At 30.7% G+C, this 19171-nt stretch overlaps 2 long non-coding RNA genes across 2 annotated transcripts; both read left to right on the plus strand.

Moving 5' to 3' along the window:
- The first annotated feature begins 281 nt into the window (after positions 1–281).
- Positions 282–1232, plus strand: LOC149031399 (uncharacterized). The gene is made up of 4 exons (XR_016177822.1): positions 282–461; positions 611–771; positions 881–968; positions 1097–1232. It is a non-coding gene; the product is annotated as an uncharacterized LOC149031399 (long non-coding RNA).
- A 652-nt stretch (positions 1233–1884) lies between these two features.
- LOC149031400 (uncharacterized) lies at positions 1885–3295 on the plus strand. The gene is made up of 4 exons (XR_016177824.1): positions 1885–2030; positions 2128–2343; positions 2440–2846; positions 2947–3295. It is a non-coding gene; the product is annotated as an uncharacterized LOC149031400 (long non-coding RNA).
- Positions 3296–19171: the final 15876 nt, after the last annotated feature.

The raw sequence follows: 19171 nt of genomic DNA on the forward strand, positions 1-19171 counted from the left end.
AATTATGTATATCGGAAAGTATTTAAATTGTAAAGATTCTTTATCGATACAGATTTTGGCAATTTATTCTTTCATATGCTGCATTTTATATTAGACATTTTTATATCGACAATTCTCATCTATATGATTGTATTCTTTTATGCGAAACGACAAAGTTTTCGTAATGTCTACATTGTCTTTATTCAATTCATTATTTTTAGAATATTTATAAGTGTTGTGTACATTTATTAGAAAAATAGAAATGATTTTTAATTTATTTAATAAATAAATTATCATATGTAGTTTGACCAGCGTGGTCATAAAGAAGGTCAGATTCTGTCCGTGTAAGAAGCTGTGGGGACCCTTTTCATGTTCAAAAAAATGAATTAGCCAATCACAGCCAAGCTTTCGTCCGAATTCTTTAGTTTCATGGCGTCTTTCGTGGAGAACACATCGGAGTGTAATCGTCTCGTTAAAATCAGGTAATTAAAAGATATTTTGTAAGGTTCACACCTTTCTATTACAATATATAAAGGATAAAAGGATCGATTTTGATTTTTTGAGTATATTTTGACAATTTTTATGCTTCTATATCGTATTTTTAATCTTTCGAAATTTTTCTTTATTATAGGTGGAAAGAAGATCTACTACGCATCATTTTCGCGCATGCAGTATTTTCGCGCCAGTCTTATGCGCCTGTTTTATGCACTTCAATATGGCGAATCTTTCGAATTTTTTAATCTGTCATCTGTATACGTGTTGCAGCGGATTTTGTTATCCCGTTAATTTCAGGTAATTGTTTCAATTAATTATCTAACGTACACCTTCCTGTTATATATATGGTGTTATATATAACGAATGTTATACGTGAGTTTTTTCATATTTTACTTTTATTTTTTAGCTTTCTAAGCATGGGAAGAGTTATAACACGAATTCACTAATCTTTTAACCTTGTGGCAACTTTTTTTATCTTCTCCAAGTACGGCGAGGTGAGCATTATTATTTTTAAATATACTACAGAAAGAGTGAGAGAGAAGGAGTGAGAGAGAGAGAAGAAGAATAAGAAAACAATACACTCGACATATAAGTTATTATAAATGTGTATTTTTATTTCCAGGAATTTCTCGAGGAATTTTCTTCGTCGAATTTCCGACAACAAAACGTAAACAGCCGATAACATAGGTATAATAGCCGAGCGTTCGACACTCCCGAGATCTCCTCTACCAAGGTTATGTAGTAACGTACCTCGTATTCGTCATCTATCTTTCAACGAGACAACATCTACGAAAATAAATCGTATTAAATTATTTAATAATTTTATTTCTAACGTTATCGTTTTGATTTTAATAGTTTAAAAAGCTTTTCATTGCATAGAATGGTATAAAATCTGGTTTATTTTTTATGTTACTCTTTATTGAGTTTGCTGATACAATTACTGTTTTATTTAGACAACTTTAAGGATTTTTAATTAATATTTATACTAACATTGCATACTTGATATGTAATATTGTAAGCAAATAGTTGCATACTTTGATCAATTTCATAAATATTTAATAACTTTAACTTTTAAATATGTCAATTCTCATAGATTATTAAATTATTTCTTTTTATTTACCATTGAATATTTTATCAAAAATATTCAATGGTTTTAATGTATGTCCTGCCTTGAGAAATAATTTACAAGAAATATTTGTACTATAATTTTTAGTATGTTTCAGGTTTTATATTTTTATTTTTTTTATTCATCGTCATCCTAAGGGTAGGATACCTATCGTGCATTCATCACAGAAGATTAAAAGTAATTATATTTCTTAACAAACATCTCTTTTATAATTTTAATAGTTTCTTTTTTTTAATAAGACAATGATATTAATTGTACTTTTTCTTTTTCTGTTCCAGAATATACTAGACTCAGTGTTGATCGTTGCATATCAAAGTTTCGTTTTTTCGGTAAAGAAACCCGCCAGTTTCTTTTCTTTATTTTAAACATTTAATTTATCGTCGTCCTAAGGGTAGGAGACCCATCGTGCATTCATCGATATATATTCAAAGTGAGTATAGTTTTATATTGATTAATTCCACAAAAATTTCAATGGTGTTCAATAATAGTAATGATATTAACAGTATTGTTTTTTATTTCTGTTACAGATTGCAATCGTGCGCGAAGCAATACGGCAGTGTTTTAACGTTTTATGACAACACATTTTTTAATGTATCTTGCCTTCAGAAATGATTTACAGGAAATGTTGTATTATAATCTTTAGTATGTTTCAGCTTTTTTCAGATTTTTTATTTAATTTTATTTTATACATCGTCATCCTAAGGGTAGGATACCCATCCTGCAATCATCAACGAAGACTAAAAGTAAGTATATTTTACTATCAAACATTTCTATGATAATTTCTGTGGATTTTTATTACGAGAATGATATTAATTGTTCTTTTTCTTGTTATGTTTCAGAAAATCATTGCAATCGAGCGCGTAGGCAATGAGGTTCTCGTGTGTTGCATCGTGTTAAAATAATATATAAGAAAGTCGGCAGGAGTAAATTCAGTGTTGATCGTCGCATATTGAAGTTTCGTTTTTTCGGTAAAGAAACTCAACAGTTTGCAATGCAGTGTTAACAGTTGTATCATCAAACTGCGTGCAATGCAGTCTTTAAATTAGTTGTAGAATAAGTGATCGCGTGAGTAATAAATTAAAATCAAACGCGAATTAAAGTCAGTGTTGTTCGTCGTATAATAAAATTTCGGTTTCGCGATAAGAAACTCATCTATAGTTTCTTATTTTCGTTTATACCGCGTTATTAGATTCACGCGAGGTGCATCGCCATGGTGCAATAGAGCTGCATCCTATTGGAATGCATTGTAAGTATTCATTTTTATTTATCTTTTATTCGATTTTATTGTATATGATTTTGGATAATATTATAGATAACTTATCGTTTTGTTCTATTTTATTTTACAGATATAACCATTGATTCTCTTCCTTTCAAAGATGTTGGATTAATTCTTCGATGGATCTTCGATGAATGTTCTTCAATGGCAAATCGAGTATCGTCTTCCATGGTCAGACTACAATACTTGCTGCGAAGTAGGAGTGTTTTGGAGCCATCGCAGAACTTCTTAAATCGTGAGTTTTTATTTAAAGTCCCTCCAGTGCTCAATCATGCCGAGGATGAAAGGTCCGAATCGGCACGAGTTACTGGTTGTAATTATTTAAATAAATTATTGACGAGCACATGAGTAATTCCTATTTAGGAGTTACTCATGAAAATTGTATATTTTATTGTATGTTTTATTATTAGTTCAGGATAGGTTTTCTTGTCTCATCGGTTAAATTCTTTTAATTAATAATGCAATTAATAAATGCACTTTTTTTTTATTACGTGTTAAAAGCATGTAATAAATGTCTTACATGCATTGCTTCGTACATAGTTTATGTAATCGAAATTAATTTTGATATATCAATACTTTGATATTTTAAATAAATGAGCAAGAAGACAAACACATTCGCGACGGACAGACTTTGGCAGTTAAGTGGCGGCTCAAAGCCCAGTTCTTTCATTAGAACAGCCAACTTAATGAAAGGAGTCGTCCGAGGTTTTGAAATATATTAATTAACTATATTAAATAATATTTAAAGTCATTATTTATGAAGTAACTTGTAGAGTCCTTAGTCGCTTAGATGAATTTTTATATAAATGTATTTATGTATTTATGTCTTAATCAAATTTTTTAGATCAGGATTTTCAGCTTCTAATATACTAATCTCCCGTTTCTCCCCCCCATACTTTCTGCGTTCTCATGTATGCGTGTGCCCAGGTGTTACACGTATGGGTGAGAAACAGTTAGCGTGGGTTTAGTTTTAGTTTTTTCCCCTATTGGCGGCTGTTATTGTGCTAGTGATTGCACGATGTACTTTACACCTGTGTGTGCGTATTAGGTAGTGTGTATTGTACATCGTTTCGCGATATTTTTTATTCATTTAATACATTAATAAATACTCAAAGCACTACTTCTACATATCACGTGTGATATAAAAAATACGCGTTTCTTTTTCCTCAAATTTCTGATTTTTTTGATAATCTCGTTTGCATAGTAGAGTTACTGCATATATTTATGGAAACTTTGATATACTTGTATATAACTAGTATGCATATATACTAGTGTATACTTGTATTTTTGCTTTAGTTATTTATGCAATAATCACTAGCCTTGGCAGACGATTACAGCAAAACGTACGTATACCCATTAGCATATAAGTTTAGAAAACGTGGTTGAACTAGGGTGTCGGAGGTGCCCCGGGGCATGCTCTCTAGTTTAGGCTTTTGCACCCTGGTGGTATGTGTGAGAACCGTGGAGTGAGTGGGTGGGTATGTATGGTTTTTCTTAAAATGGGTAAAAATATGGATAATAGGCAGGCAGGTAGCATACTTCTCTGAATGAATGTAAAAACTTAAATTTTAAGTAGGTAGGATCCAGGAAAGGCATTAGACTTCTTGCTTCCACTCCGGAGTGGAAATTCCGCCTCCTGGTTTATACAGAATTGTTACAAAATTTTATCATCTCATTCTGTATTATGCTTGATTTGTTAATTTATTTTGTAACTATTTTGTGATCTTTATTATGTATCATGATTCAAAGGTATTTGCAACCATTTGAAAGATTTATTTCGACTTCGATTTTATCTCGAACGAGATAGAGTCGAATACAATTCGCAAATTCTTTGATGCATTTGATACTTAGTTTTAAGTATTTCAGGATTAGCACTACGCACTATCGCGATTTCCTCTTACAGCTAGAAATATTTGATATAATTAAATATAACGAATTAATGAAATAAAAGTATTGCAAGAAAATGCATTACATTTATTGCACTATTTATTTCAATTCGATTTTATTACTCGACATTAAAAGTGCGAAGTGTTATTAGGTCATCGAGGGAAATTATTGTCTGCTTGGACATTTGATTAAATGTTCTCGTGTATGATCAATGAATTCTAAATTCATTGATGGTCCACGAGCTAGAAAAGTGAACGCGAAATGTAAATTAATTTTTTAATAATTGAGAATTAGAATAATAACAAAATACGAGTTTATTTGCAAAAGTAGTATGAAAAATCTTATCTTGCTTGCTCATAGAAAATGTCCAAATGCAGTTTTCAGGAAAAGAAGAAAGAAGAGGCATATGCCGAAGAGGCCCCCACATAATTGTGGCTGAAGAGGGCAACTATAGGCTATTGAATTATTTTCAAAGGTTCAACATCATGTTCGAACCTTTCGAGAATGGTTCTTTAGTCATATTTTATATTTTATTGTATTATTTCTTTGCTCGTCATTAATTTCTAGTTGTTGTTGGAGATGATGGACCATTCCATCTCCTTGGGACACCAAAGTCGTGTCTCTATCGTCAAATAGATGCATAAGTTTTTAGTTAATTAGAGTCAAAAACATGAAAATTCCCTTATTATTAAATTTTTAAGCTCAATTAACGTTTGAATAATATTAATGTAATTTCCCTTTTCTTGTTTTGTCTTTAAATTTTTTCACTGTAATCGTATTTTATTACACTTGTAATTTATCTTTTCTATAGAATAGTAGTTTTTCAAAGTATTTTATAATAATTAATAGATATTTTTTTGTAGTAGCTTTATATCTTTACTTTTCTTTTTTTTTTATGTAAATGTAAAATCACGCGTTTAAATTTAATTTTATTGCAACGTAAATAGAGTTTTGATTAAAATAAATAGAGAATTCAATTGAAAAGTGCATCTACGAATTGGAAAATTTCTGTTAGGCTACTCTGTACCACTTGATTATATGATTAATATTGTTTTCTTTTTGTTACAGGTGATCATCGTTGGATTTAACAACAAACATTTTGAGATTTTCTTATATTTTAATGTTTTAAATTACTACAGTATATCTAATGGCATTTCTGAAGGCACTTATTTATTCACTGAATATATAATATAATTATTCCAAATTCTCTAAGAAGTATAAATTTAAATATTTTTAGATATGCACCAAAAATAAAAATAGAATATTGAAAATTTTATCAAGAAGTTTGGTTCCTTATGAGCTATAAATAGAAGTATTACTTATTTAATTAAAAAATGTGTTGTCATTATTTCTTTTTTTTTTAAATGTAACGTGTGTTTGTTTGAATTGACTGCGTGCAATGCTGTCTTTGAATTAGTTGTAGAATCAGTGATCGGGCGAATAATAAATTAAAATCAAACGCGAATTAGAGTCAGTGTTGTTCGTCGTATAATAAAATTTCGGTTTCGCGATAAGAAACTCGTCTATAGTTTCTTATTTTCGTTTATACCGCGTTATTAGATTCACGCGAGGTGCATCGCCATGGTGCAATAGAGCTTCGTCCCATTAGAATGCATTGTAAGTATTTATTTTTATTTATCTTTTATTCGATTTTATTTTATATGATTTTGGATAATATTCCAGATAACTTATCGTTTTGTTCTATTTCATTTTACAGATATAGCCATTGATTCTCTTCCTTTCAAAGATGTTGGATTAATTCTTCGATAAATCTTCGATGGATCTTCTTCAATGGCAAACCGAGTATCGTCTTTTATCGTTAGACCATAATACTTGCTTCAATATAGGAGTGTTTTTGAGGTATCGTAGAACTTCATAAACCGTGAGTTTTTATTTAAAGTCCCTCCAGTGCTCAATCATGCCGAGGATGAAAGGTCCTAATCGGCCCGAGTTACTAGTTGTAATTATTTAAATAAATTTTTGACGAACACGTGAGTAATTCCTTTTTAGGAGTTATTTAGTATGGTAATAGAAAAATCTAAAAAAAAAAAATAAAGTAATCAAATGAAAGTAAGCGCCAGCAAAAAAAAAACGATTAGATATCAACCTAACTTAAAACAAGAACCAAGAAGATTGACTATAGTAAAAAAAGGAAGGAACGGGGCGAACCATTGAAATTCGAAGTCCAACCGGAAAACTATTCTCTTCATTCCCCTTTTCTATCTCATATTTTTTTCCTTCTTCTTCTTCCTCGTCGTCTGAATATATCTCGTCGTAGTTTTCCCTGAACGTTTGGTAGGTTGTTCGGTTGAGTCGATAATCCGAGTTGGGTGGCTTGGACTCTTGCGGTGAGGGGGTGGATTTCTGTTGGAGAAAAAGGGACAGAAAGAGAGAGGGGGTGGGGAAAGGAAGAGACCACAACATCGGACCAAGGGTGGACGACGATCAAGGGGTAGATTGATCCGTGGTCATCCTAGCTAGGCTCTTCTTCTTTCTATCCTCTAACAATGTTCTTCTATCTTTCTCTTTTACTTTCATTCTTGAAGCATCTACTGTCTCTCTCTCTCTCTCTCTCTCTCTCTTACTCTCTTTTTACTTATCATCTTCTTATTTTTCTTCTTTTTATTATTTTGTTCTACCCTTAACCACAGAAATACACTCAACACAGTAGCTCATCCTTTTTTCTCATCTCCAAAGATATATTTTCTACACACACATACACGTGTACACATGTACACATGTATACAGGTATACTAGTTTGTCCCTTTTATTTTGTCTCTCTTTCTATCATTGTTTTACTTCTTTGTCTTGATAGTATATTGTCTGTACTATCTCTTTTTAAATGTTTCTCAGTCTGTTTCTGTTTAACACACAGAATCGGACAAATCTTACCGGGGTCCACCCACTTCATTTACGAACAGGAATCCCAACGACGAAGTAGGAAGACAAGAACGATGAAAGAGAGAGAGAGAGAGAGAGATACTAACAGAACGAGCAGGACTACTACTTCCCTTCTATTTCGTCCTTTAAGTGAAATCCTGGGCATCAATCTTCCTAACGACCTAGGATTAACGCTAATTTGTCGACCGCGCGATATTGCCGAATCGTCGGGATATCTTTGTTCTCCTTCTCTTATTTTCCCCTTCCCTTTCTCTCACTCATTCTCTCACTCTCTCTCTTTCTCGAGTACTAATATTGTGTGTCTCAATCTATCCCTGTTTTCTCTTTTCTCACCCTTTTAGGTTTAGGAAGGTTTCTCTTTCATCGTCTTTCGTACCTTAGGTCGAATTTCTAATGAAACTTTGGATAGGATGGTAAGAGGGTGGGTTTTATTAGTAATTGGTCCGAGTCAAGAAATAAATAGCTAAGTATTTTTTGGACAATTTTAGTGGACAGAGAAATAATTGTTTAATTATAGTATGACATGTGTGAATAATATTAAAAGATAATGATTTTGTATATTTGTTTGTAAGAATATTATAAAATTCGGTTGAGATGTGAGGTTGTTGTTTCGAATTACAATTTTTTTTAAGGATATTGTAAGACGTTTGATATATATTTTTTTTTCAAATAAAAATGTTTAATATTTAATAAATATTATTCAATTGAATGAATATTGAATCATATGAAAATGTATTAGTTTTATTTAATTTAATTATTATATAATTATAATACAATAATTATTTTTACATATAATACTATTTAATTTTTTTTAATAATATTAAATAATAATTAATATAATAATATATTTATAATATTCAATAAATATTATTCAATTGAATGAATATTTAATGATATAAAAATTTACTTTTATTCATTTCATTTATCATATAATTATTGTTTTATTCTAAAAATGGATATTTATTTTGTCAATTAAATAACATATCGAATTAAAATAAATTAATCGATAAAATAAAGTATGATAGAATGATATATAATATTATATTATAAAAAAATAATTGAACCAGTTAGTATTACTAAACTTAGGGATCGTTTCATTGTCAACATTTATAGGACCGAATCGGGAACAGTAATCGTGGTTTGCTCGGTTTATTACTGCTAATTAATGGACTCCGAGGCGCCTCCTGACTCGGACGTGGTAACATGTATATTTCACCTAACCACAAGTGGTATGTATATGTGTCTATGTATATGTCCTGTGAATGTATGTGTATCGTTTGCTCCATATCTGTCAGAAATGCGTCACGGAGTCACGTTTTACGAACACTCGTAATCGTCCTACGTGCTTCTACATGTGTCCATCGATTCATCCACTGTCCCATAAATATTCCTATTAACTTACCAACCTAACCTACACACTATGCTTCACTTTTTTTCTATCTCTTTTTCTTCATATTACGCGTTGTATATTATATTAGTTCTTTTTTTTTTTTTCATATCATTCATCCGCTATTTCATCTTTATCTTATCTAATTTTCTTTTTTCTTATAATTTTTTAATATCTATTATTTTTCTATGATTTTTTGTTTTCTTTCGGTATTTCCTTCACACACATGATTTCCGTTATATTCTTATCGTTTCTTTTTTTTTTTTCTTTTTATATTGTCCCATACTTCTTATCTCCCACTTTTTTTCTTCTTCCATTTCCTCGTATTCGTCAATATTTTATTTTTTGTTTGACTACCATTTTGTACTTTTTTGTTGGTACATCTTCATCTTCCTTCTTCATATATACTCACAATTTTCTTCGATGTAATTTCTTTTTTACTTTGTCTTTTTATACCCCTCAGGTGGTACGTACGTACAATCTTTTTCCGTTTCATTAACACATTTTTCTCTTTTTTTTTTTCCCCTATTTACCATGATTCACCATTCACGCTTCTTCTTCTTTTTCTTCTTCTTCTTCTTCTTCTTCACATTTTTATCATCCCTTTTTTTCTTCTTCTTTTTTTTTTTTCTTACCCAAAGACTTATCCACGATATTTCCTCTCAGTTCGATAATCTCGTCATAATGGCTTTTCCTTTTCGGTAAGAAGAACGAAGAAATTGTGGTGAGGGATAGGAAAGGAAGGAAAGAGGAGTAAAAGAGGGGGATGGGGGTGGGGTAGGGGGATTGGGGGTATGCCAGCACGTAGTACTTAATCGCCTCGAAGATTATTAAGAAGGGACGAATATGCAAAGTGCCTTTTTCCTCTAACGTCATTCCTACCATCCTTCGTTTCTGTTACAACCGGGAGTGGTAGTGGTGAAGGGGTGGGTGGGGCTAAGGGGTGGTTCAGTTAGAGTAGAGAAGATTGTCGGTATATCGGGTAGCCTCCTTTTGCATCATATTCCAACGCAAAATCGTTTTACGAGGCTCGTTAAAATATTATTCGGGCGTAAGTTCTTGGTGACATGCTGCGCCTTATGGCAACGTTTACCTAAAAAGAGATAGAAAGTGTGAGAGAAAGTGTGTGTGTGTGTATGTGTGTGTTAGAGAGTGGGAAAGAGAGTCTATGTTCTCTCTCGTCTATGCAAAATAATCGTTTCTTAATTGCAGAGTAATTGGGAATTCGTTATTGTCATCCTTGTCTGTTCTATAATCTTCAGTATGGTTTTGGAAACGTTAAGTAGTGTTAGTGTTAGTGGTAGGCCGGTGCTTAAATCAGCGACACACCGTCTGTCGACCGCATTATCACAAAAGGGAAGTTCAAAGTTAACCCTTTTCATCTAAGGTAAAGAAAAATCATCTTTGTTAAGGAATCTTTCAGAAATGTAATTTAACCAACGACGGCTGTTCAGAAACGTTTGCTAGTTTTTTTTATTCTTTAAAATACTGAAAAGTTAGTTTAATTAGATGATTGAGGGATAGCCCCATTCATTTTATGGTGGTAACGTGAAACAATATATGGGATAAATGTTAGCTGATGTTTTATTTATTTTTAGTTTTATTATTTAAATTATTGAAAGGTTAGTTTAGTTAGATGTTTAAGGGTATCTTCATTTTATGGTGATAACGTGAAACAATATATAGGATAATTACGATGTTATTTTTTTTTAAATCAATATTCAAATCATTTTTAATTATATAAATAAATAAAGAAAGAAAGACAAAGATAGAAAAATATTTTCATTCTATCTCTTTTTCTTGTTCTTTCTCTTTCTCTTTAGCTTTAGGTTTAGATTTCTCTTTAGCTTTTGGTTTAGATTTCTCTTTCTGTTTCTTTCTCACTACTCTTGGTAGAAATATTCTCCTTTCTCTCTGTTACCCTCTTCCTGGCACGGATAACACGTTGCAGTCCTTCATGTTGGTCGGCAGGAGAGGAGGAACCCCGTGAACAAACGGGCCGCCAGGCAGCCTTATCTCAAGACGCTTTAATGTGTTTAACCCGGCGAAGATAGTGGACAATTTATTGCCCCCTATTTTAGGCTGACTTTCTCTCTCTCTCTCTCTCTCTCTTTATATATATATGTATATATATCTACATCTCTTTCATTCTTTCTTTCTTTATGGTTTATTCTTTTCTTCCTTAGCAATGCAGAGTGTCCTCTTCTTCTAAGAAACTTTTGTCTCTTTCTTTATATATATATATATATATATATATTCTATTTTCTACCACTCTGTTTACCCCCTTTCTCACCTCTTCCACCATTACCTCCTTTAATGTTGTTATTTTTTATCGTATTGTTTTGTTTTATTTCTCTTTAACACACCGTTGTTTTTTTAATTAAGTTTTAACACATACTTATTTGCTTACTTGTTTAAATTTCTTATTTTTTAATTTTTTGTTTTGTTTTATTATTTAATGGTGTTGTAACTTTCTTGATTTTATTTTTTTTTATATTTATAATGTTAAAATGTAATTATTAAATATTATTCGCGATCGTTTAATTTAACGAAACACAATTAACACTTTGTTGACCGGTCCCAAGTTAACTCGTGATGCGCTTTTATTCACGACACGCTATTTAAAATATAATAATAAGTAAAATTTATTAAAAATTACTTATATTGTTTTACTTTTCAATTCATTTACAAAGTAATGGCCTGTGACATGGGATACATTCTTAAAAAAATAGCCGATCAACAAAGTGTTAACTTTTATTGGTCATAAGTAAACGTTGGTAGTTACTTACAAATACAAATAATAAAATATTTATTTAATAATAATAAATAATTAATAATTTCATATATTTGTAGTACACCTTTTCAAAAAAAAAAAAAGAAAGAATGATAAATCATTTTTTTTAAATAAATAATAAATTATTCTTATAATACTGAACAATTTTGTTAAATATTTTACTGAAACCACTTATACCTTTTATTAGTGAAAACATCATCATCAATATAAAAATAAAAACCTGTGATGACCAAAAAGGGTTAAGTTATTATATAAATTACAAATGACGAAAAAAATATACTTGTAAATTATTCAAATCACATTTTAATAGAGCCCTTTTCTTTTGAGTGGGAGTATGGGGGTTAGTCAAAGTTGAATATTAATTCTTTTATTTTATTTTATTTTTGAAATGATTTTTGTTTCTTCCTGTAAAATATTCTACTTTGGTTGTAGAATTAAAGAGTCCTACTAGTGTGACGAGGCAGATGTTTTTCTTCTTCTTCTTTTTTTCTTTTTCTTCTTCTTCTTCTTCAGATCGGGTCAGCAGGATTCTGAACAGCACTCGTGTGTCCCTTACGATTTACTGTTGGCTTCGCGATGATAATGTCAGAAACACGTGCACTCACAACGACTCAAGTTTTCACGAAAAGTCCGAGATGGAAACTGGAGACCCATTCTGTCCTCTGTCTCTTTCATTTCTCATAAAGTCCATAAAGTCGTTCGGGTTTATTTTTTTTTACTCAGATGAGGGGGATAGGAAAGGGGAAGAGGCAAAGGGCTAGGGACTGAAGAGTTAATTTTCTTTTTTCTTCTTCTTCATACTTTTCTTTTTTTATGTAGGACAGAAAAATAACGATGCAAAAGAAATAAAAAAAAAAAAACAAGAGTTGGAAATCAACGTGTTTCTGTTCTGACATATTTACGACACTGAGTGTATCATTGGCATGTAGGTAGCATAGGGTTATCGTTATTGTCGTCGTAATAAATAAGAAGAGCATATCAATATCTTGGTAATTAATTGTAAAACGTCAGCTGTTGCGAGACGTTTATCGATGGAACTTGCCATTCCTTGAATCTTGGTACCATTTTTAGCGATATCATTTTATAAATATCCATTTTTACAATTAACATATTGACAAACACATACTGTATGATGTTATTTAAAAAGTTTTTAATATTATCATCTATTAAAATTAATTTTATATATGCATCAAATATAGTTATATATAATAATATATTAATAAAATTATTTATATTTTATGAGGACCGAAAAGTTCTTTCATTTTAGAAATTTTAATTTTTAGATTAAAAATTCGTTTATTCATTTTTAGAATAAAATAAAAGTAATAAGTTTGTACATCTCTTGAATTAACTAATATTTATTGAATAATATTATTATCATCATTATTTATATATAACTTGTTATCACAGCGTAATGTCGTTTTAATATTTGTTTATCATTTATCAGCTCAATGTGTATTTCAAATTATTTGTGTGTGTGTTTGAATTTTCAAGTATTATTAAAATCAAAACTACTTTTCGGTTCCTATAATATATATATATCATCTGTATTTATTTTTTAATTTATAATTTATTAAAACATAAGATTATTATTTTTGTTATATATTATATTGTTTTTCGGTTCGTTCTATTGTAAATAGTTTAAAGGTCTTGTGAAGTTCATGTTAGTAGTTGTGTATGAAAAAAAATAAAATAAAATAGTTTCTTCTTATTTTTATTCTTACTCTTATTCTTCTTATTATTCTTTGGATGCCAATGCAATAGCATTCACGTATGCGTTTAGTCAGTCGTCTACCATTCTGCTTGCAATGAAATGTTCGACCTTTTCTAACGATTGCACGACAACCAAAACAACTATGAACAAAATGAACAAACATAGTGTGTGTGTGTGTGTGTGTGTGTGTGTATGTGTATGAAAGAAGATAAAGAAAATATGACCAAAAGAAGTATTGTCGATAATGACGAGAGTTGGCATCCACGTGGTACGAATAAAATGCAAGTGGTGGTAGGTAGTATGGACATTTACCGATTATGATTATTCGCTTGAATAATAATATTTATAAAAGTGTTAGTTGCCACAGAGTTGACGTGAGGGTTTTATATAAATCATTATTATAGTCTCGTTACTTGGCATACCATAAGAGCTTATACTAGTTGTATATAAATACCTTGATTTTATTCGTACATCTGCAATACGTATATGCAACTATTGATGTATGCATGAATATATATGTGGTTTAAAGTTAAATTGGTATATAATTCTAATGGAATTTGTGAATTAATTAAAGATATTTATAAAATAAAATAAATATTAAATAAAGATATTAAAAAAATAATTATAAATTAAATATAAATAATTAATATTTTTATTATTTATTTATTATTTAATGAAATAATTAATTTATTATTAATTAATATTTGGAATATATACCGAGGTACAGTGTTTTATTCTTGACATTATTAAATTTCAGTCTTTCACTGTAACTTCATTATGTTTCACTGTAATACGCATTTTATTATTTATGTGAATTTATAAATTAATGTATATTTATATTTATAGATTAATATAATATCAATGTGAATTTATAGATAATTGATGTACCATACATGCATACATGTGTTTATGTTGCATATGCTGCAACATTAAAACCTTTCTTTTGATTCCCCCATACTGTACCATAGTACAGCTAATAAATTTATTAATAATATTAAGAAATGGAAAATAAAATGTTTTAATGTAGAATTTGATTTATTGATCGATCATCTAAAAGATGATTTCTTTTTTTAAATATATATGTATAATTTTATTTTATATAATACAACACAAAGATAACTTATATAGGTGCATACTAAACATGCATACGTTTAAAATTACACGTAAATACCAATTTGAAAATACTTACGTTTTATTTAGTAGTTATTTTCTAACTAGAACGAAATTCTGACTACAAATTCTTCGTGTGTTCTCTAAGAGAAATAAAAGAAAGAAAAAAAAATACAAAAAAAAAAGATTGTAACGCAAATAGCTAAAAGTACGAAGGCTACCGATTAAACCCTGCTGACAAATTTCTTTTACCCAGCAAGTTAGAGGTATTCAAACTACAGACAAACAGACAGACAGACAGACTTGTTAGGGGAAGGGGAAAGGGGTGTAAGAAACGTTCTTTTGATTTTAACTATTCTCTACTGAACTCTTCCTTCTTCTTTCTTTTTATTTTTATATATATATATATATTTTTTTTTTTTAATTTGTGTGATCCTTCGTCAACGTAACACGCAAATAGCCTTTGATGAAAATCGAATTCGTAAGAATAGAAGAAGGTTGGTAAGACGGGAAAGATCAAATAAAAGAAAATAATAGGAAAATAAATAGAAATAGAAAAAAGATAAAGGATAGTTAGCTGGCTGGCTGGGTTTGTTGGTTGGCTTGCAGTATCATCACGATCTTGAACCAGGCCCAATAATGTGCCCTTTGACTGATCCAACCGCTAAAAGTCATCGTTGACGTCGAGGGTCAAATTTAGGCTACCGTTTCGGTGCCCGATCACTGACAAGCCCAGATGCTATTTCTTTCTCTTTAGTTTTTATGTTTTAAATTACACACATGCTTTGCTTGAGGCACGATTAAAACGTACCGAAGAGACAAAAGACAACAATGTAAATGTACATATGTACATATGTGTTTGTATGCGTGTGTAAGTGGTGTACATGTTTGTATTTGTAGAGTTATGCGTGTGTATGTGTAGATTGCAAATGTCTTCTAAAGTATTTCTTCGTATTTTATTTTTATCTTTGCTAAAGCGTGTATTTTAGGATTTAGCAAGTACTATTATATTATAATAGATGATAGAAATTTTTTATATTTATTTTAATATATATATATATAATAATAATAAATTAATTGGAGAATAAAGGGTTAGGATAAAAAAAGGGGCGGTTTATGTATTAATTTTAATATTGATTTTAATATATTATATTTAATATATATTTCATATTATTTTATTATATATATATATAAAACAGTAAGATTATAAAAGGTGATACAAATATTTGATATTTAATATATTAATATATATTATATTATATTATATTATATTATATTATATTATATTATATTATATTATTTTTAGTATATTTTTATTTATTATATCATATTTAATATATAGTATATATATATTTTATTTTAATTATTTTATTCTAAATATAGCATATATGTTATTCCCATAATATATAAAAAAATCTAACCAATGTAATCAAACAAAAAAATATCAAATGACCACGATGTATAATAAAACGAGTAAATACACGATGCAAATAAAAAAGAAATCCTATAAAATAAATTAACAGTTAAATAAATAAGTAAATATACAGATATAGATAGATACAACTAACCCTACCTACTCCACTCACCTATCAACTTGCATACACTTAAATACACACACACCTATAAATATACATACACACTTGCACACATATGCGTACTTTTAACACAACAGATAAAACAAAAATCGTAGCAGTGTTTGTTGGTTTCTGTGGTCTAACGTTAAGGGTAGTGGGAGGAGGGGTGGGTAGTAGGAGAAGAAGGGGTAAGAGTAATGATGGTTATAGTTGTGGTGGTAACGTGTGGTAGGCCAAAACCACTGCGTATATAACACAAGGAACAGAAACAGGGTATGAGATAAGGGGTGAGGTGGGATGGAATGGGGTAGGGTGGAAAACGTACTAGGCACACCGGGGGTGGCGCCGTGTACAAGTGCATATCGGTGAAGGGGTGCCGAACAATGCGCTCATTCAATGCGCTCTAGATATGATTACCGGAAACCATCCCATAATTACTTTTTGTACGCCGAAAACGTACGGGCCCTTGGCTTTTCCCTCTTCCCTTTCCTCCCCCACTAACTAACGGTGTCCCTTACCAACTTTCTCGTTCTTCTTTATCTGCCAATCCTCCTCCTCCTCCTCCTCACCCCCTTTAACTTACATTTCTATCTATATCATTCCATCTCTATTTTTCACGTTGCCTCGTTTTACCGCAACTAACCCACCCCCTACTTCCCCCCCCTCTCCAACCTTTCCCCGCCCCAACAACCATCTCTTCTTTTTTTTTCTCTTTTATTTTTTTTTTTTGCTATACTCTTCTTCCTTTCTACCACGTTAACGGTCGTTATACCCACACCGCCCTTCTCGAAAAGCCACCCTCTCTACTTTCATCGAGAGAAAACCTCCTTGACGTTTCACCGTGACACGCACCTACACGCTGCTTTTTATTCCTATCTACGAATGAAACCGAATTTCTTGGGTTTTTTAGGTTGGTTGGTTTGGTTGGTTTGTTTGTTTGTTTGTTTGTTTGATTGTTCGATTGGTATATATTGTAATTAATAGTTAAATATGAATGTTTGTTTTTTATATTAATTTTAGAGATGTAAAAGTATTACCGACAGATATGCATGTTTGGTAATTAAATAATATTATTAATTATTATTTATTTTTATATATATATTATATTTTTTATAAGAAATATATAATGTTAATGTATATAATATAAATAAAAATTACAATATATATATATAGCAATTTATTATTATTAATTATTTAATAAATTGAAAGATGTATATACGATAAGGGGTTAACAAAAAAAAACAGAATACAAAAATCTTTCTAAGGTACCTTAAATAAAAAAGAAAAAAAAATAAGGGAAGGGAGAATGAAAGAATATCAGTGATTCGAGTTTTAGGTTGTATGGTTTAGTATGGTTTAGTATACGGTTGGTATACTTTTCACAAATTTATTATGGTGGTAGTTTGGTGGTGGTTGTCGTCTGTAAGCAAAAGGCAGCTACATTATGAGTGTGTTTCATATTTCCTGTGTTGCCACCACCTTCCTTCCTTCCCTTATCTCTTCTTCTTCCTCTTCTTCCTTTTCTTCTTCTTCTTCTTCTTCTTCTCTACCCTTGGTAGCCCTTTTGTTCGCACTCTTTCGACTGTTAATGCCGCGAAATTAACTCCGGCAGGAGCAAGTTTTAAGAACTCCTACTGAAAGTATATAACAATACTTATATGTACTATCATATAATATATACACACACATACACACATACAATCAGATACATACACAGACACATATATACATATATATACACAATATACACAAATTCATACAAATGTAACCACGTAAAGAGACAAAACAATACACACACGTATAGAAATACTTATCAAACATAATATTAAAACACCCATATATATATGTGTGTATAATATTGTATATAATCACGAATACATAATACAAATTTATGTATCTATAAATATAGATATTTAGTATATTATGTATACTACTACAAAGGTTGGAAATAGTATTGTATCAAAAGGGCTGGTATTATTTTAACATTACCAACAATATTACACACACACACAAATAAAATATATATATTCACGAATATACATACAAATTTATATATATAAATACATGTATATTTAGTATATTATATATACTACTACAAAGGTTGGAAAATAGTATTGTATCAAAAGGGCTGGTATTATTTTAACATTATCAGTTGAGCTGGAGGTTGGGGGTGTGGTAGGGGGAAGGGAAGGAGGAGGAGGAGGATGAGGGGCGGGGGGAAGTTTAATTAATTTATTTATGAACCCGTAATACTCGTAGTAGTGTTGAAGTAAAAGATGATAAAAGATGAAAAGAGAGAAATAAAGGAAAGGAAAGGGGCAGGAGGGATAGTCAGAAAAGGGTGAAAAAGAGGGATAGAAAATAAAAGGGAGTAAAGTTTAAAAGAGAAGAAAGAGGGAAGAATATCATCATCGGTATACTCGGGTTGAAGGAGAAGGATTTGTCTCCTCCGATGTTACTTCCTTCGTTCAATCCCTTGTAGTTTTGTAATGGTGTTGGTGGTGGTGGTTTTGGTGGTGGTTTTGGGGTTTTGCCAGAGAAGGCAAAGGACACAAGCCCTAATAACACTTTCTCCTTTATTGCGTTGGTAGGTCGTTTTATCGTCGACGAAAGAAACTCAGTTAGAGTGAGTGAGTGAGTGAGTTGTTTGAGTGCAGCAGAAAAAAAGGAAAAAGATAGTCAGAGGTAGACTAACCTAAGTAAAAAGAAGATGACGATGAAGAAGAAGAAGAAGAAGAAGAAGAGGAAGAGAAAGAGGAAGTTAAAGATAGGAAGAGAGCAATGGGCCAAACCTCTAAGGGCAACTCTCTTTCTTTCTCTTTCTGTACTCGAAGGGTTGTATTCGAGATAAGAAAACTGGTAGCCACTTCGTAATGAGAGCCTACTCGATTAAGAACATCGGTACGATACTTAAAATGATACCTACTT

The sequence above is a fragment of the Polistes dominula genome, unplaced genomic scaffold, assembly GCF_049000335.1.
Source record: "Polistes dominula isolate Pdom_NZ unplaced genomic scaffold, Pdom_raw_medaka contig_21, whole genome shotgun sequence".
Classification (NCBI taxonomy): Eukaryota; Metazoa; Arthropoda; class Insecta; order Hymenoptera; family Vespidae; genus Polistes; species Polistes dominula.